Here is a 2,980-nt window from a genome sequence, read left to right as displayed (position 1 = left end):
CAATCCTCAATCCTCAATAGAATATCCTCAATTCACAGTTTTCAATACTCGATACTCAATCTGCAATCTTGAAATCTCTATCCCCAAACATTAATTCTCACACTCAACCCTCAACACTCAGTCCCCAATCCTCAATATTCAATCCTCAATCCTCAATCCTCAATACTCAATCCTCAATCTTCAATCCTCAATAATCAATCCTCAATCTTCAATCCTCAATACTCAATATTCAATCCTCAATCCGCAATCATCAATCCTCAATCCTCAATCCTCAGTCATCAATCCGCAAACCTCAGTCCTCATCCTCAATTCTCAATCCACAACCCTCAATCCTCAAACCACAATCCTCAACTGTCAGTCCTCGTCCTCAACCCTCAACCCTCAATCCTCAATCCTCAATCTTCAATCATCAATACTCAATCTTCGATCCTCAATCCTCAGTCCTCAATCCTCATTCCTCAAACGTCAAACCTCAACCCTCAGTCCTTATCCTCAATTCTCAATTCTCAATCCTCAATCCTCAATCCTCAATCTTCAATCCTCAATAATCAATTTTCAATCCTAGATCCTCAATCCCCAATCGTCAATCCTTAATCCTCAATCTTCAATCCTCAATACTCAATCTTCAATCCTCAGTCCTCAGTCCTCAATCCTCAATTCTGAATTCTCAATCCTGAATCCTCAATCTTCAGCCCTCAGTCCTCAACAATCAGTTGTCAATTCTCAATCCTCAATAGAAGATCATCAATTCACAGTTTTCAATACTCAATACTGAATCTGTAATCTTTAAATCTCTATCCACAAACATCAATTCTCGTCACTCAAAGCTCAACACTCAGTCGCCAATCCTCAATCTTCAATCCTCAATCCTCAATCCTCAATCCTCAATCATCAATCCTCAATCTTCAATACTCAATCCTCAATCCTCAATCCTCAATCCTCAATCCTCAATCCTCAATCATCAATCCTCAATCTTCAATCCTCAATACTCAATCTTTAATCCTCAGTCCTCAATCCTCAATATTCAATCTTCAATCCTCAATCCTCAATCCTCAATCCTCAATCTTCAATCCTCAATACTCAATCTTCAATCCTCAATCCTCAATCCTCAACCCTCAGTCCTCATTCTTCAATCCTCAATAACCAATCCTCAATCTTCAATCCTCAATCCTCAATCCTCAATTCTCAATCCTCAATCCTCAATCCTCAGACCTCAAACATCAATACTCAACCCTCAGTCCTCGTCCTCAATCCACAACACTCAATCCTCAATCCTCAATCTTCAATCATCAATATTCAATCTTCAATCCTCAATCCTCAATCCTCAATCCTCAATCCTCAATCCTCAATGTTCAATCCTAAATACCCAATCCTCAATCTTCAATCCTCAAACCTCAATCCTCAAACCTTAATCCTCAATCCTCAATCCTCAGTCCTCAAACCTCAATTCTGAATCCTCAATCCTGAATCCTCAATCTCCAGCCCTCAGTCCTGAACAATCAGGTGACAATCCTCAGTCCTCAATAGAATATCCTCAATTCACAGTTTTCAATACTCAATACTCAATCTGCAATCTACAAATCTGTATCCACAAACATCAATTCTCATCACTCAACACTCAACACTCAGTCCTCAATGTTCAATCCTCAATCCTCAATTCTCAATCTTCAATCCTCAATACTCAATCTTAAATCCTCAATCCTCAATCCTCAATACGCAATCCTCAATCTTCAATCCTCAATCCTCAATCCTCAATTCTCAATCCTCCACCCTCAATCGTCAGTCTTCAAACCTCAATACTCAATCTTCAATCCTCAATCCTCAATCCTCAATCCTCAATCTTCATCCTTCAATCCTCAATACCCAATCCTCAATCTTCAATCCTCAATCCTCAATCCTCAATTCTCAATCCTCAATCCTCAGTCCTCAGTCCTTAAGCCTCAAACCTCAGAACTTGGACGTTGGTGACTTGTATGCACTAGCGTGTATACTCGTACTTACTGAGCATCAACTCTTTGTCCGAGCGAATGAGTTTATTTAAACTGAACGAAACGTTCCGTCTTTAAGGCGGGCGCCGGGCTTACGTGAGAATGGAAAGCCTAAATATCAAGAGGTGTCAGATTTTCGATATGTGCAGCGCGCACATTCCGCGCCAGCTCGCTATGCCCAGCACGACGCTTAACGCGCTATCTCGATATGTTTCGGCATGCCACTATTACGCGCTTCTGTCGACTTTGCCCAGCGTGCTTGATACGCGCTTCGTCGTCAGTGACCAGCGTGAGTGGTTTACGTGCCTGTACGATGGATGCTTAGCGCGAGCGTATACCGCTCCGTAGAGTTTTCTGCGGAGGTCCGGTGTACGTGCTTACCGATGGATGACCAACGGCGTGTGTGATTCGTGCTTGTCGAGGTCCGACACCAATGTTGGAATTGTCAAATAAATGAACGAACCGAGACTCCTTGTCGAAGTTACAATCTTTACGTGACACGCAAAAGCAAAGATTTAATACTGTGGATCACATGAGTTTGCTGTTCGTGTCACGAGTTTCTGAACATGTGTTGTGGGATATTTGTGCACACGAAAAATTGTGGATCTATCTGAATTGTGTTGAGGTGTGCAATCCCAATTGATTGAAAGTAAAAGATGAGAAAGGAGTAGTGACGTGCGAACAAGATATCACTGTGATGCTTGGCTCTGGAAATTGTGTGAAAGGGCGGCTCGATCCGAGAGAGAGGAAGTTCACAGGAATATTTTTGTGGAAGGATATGTTCTGTGATTCTTCACTCTCATATGAAGAAGAATTGTGTGTGAAAGGCTGGTGGATCGTTGCCGAAGGAGCTCAAGTATCACGACGGAGAGAATAGTTTCGTGGATATTTCTCTGTGTGATAATTCTTGTCTCGAAAATTAGAAACTAGAGAGAAAAGAGAGTGTCGTCGATCGGTGATCTGCAAAAGTGAAACCGACGACGATGGTGAAG

Source organism: Calliopsis andreniformis, chromosome 7 (genome assembly GCF_051401765.1).
Source record: "Calliopsis andreniformis isolate RMS-2024a chromosome 7, iyCalAndr_principal, whole genome shotgun sequence".
NCBI classification, from domain to species: Eukaryota; Metazoa; Arthropoda; class Insecta; order Hymenoptera; family Andrenidae; genus Calliopsis; species Calliopsis andreniformis.
This window is presented reverse-complemented; position numbering follows the sequence as displayed.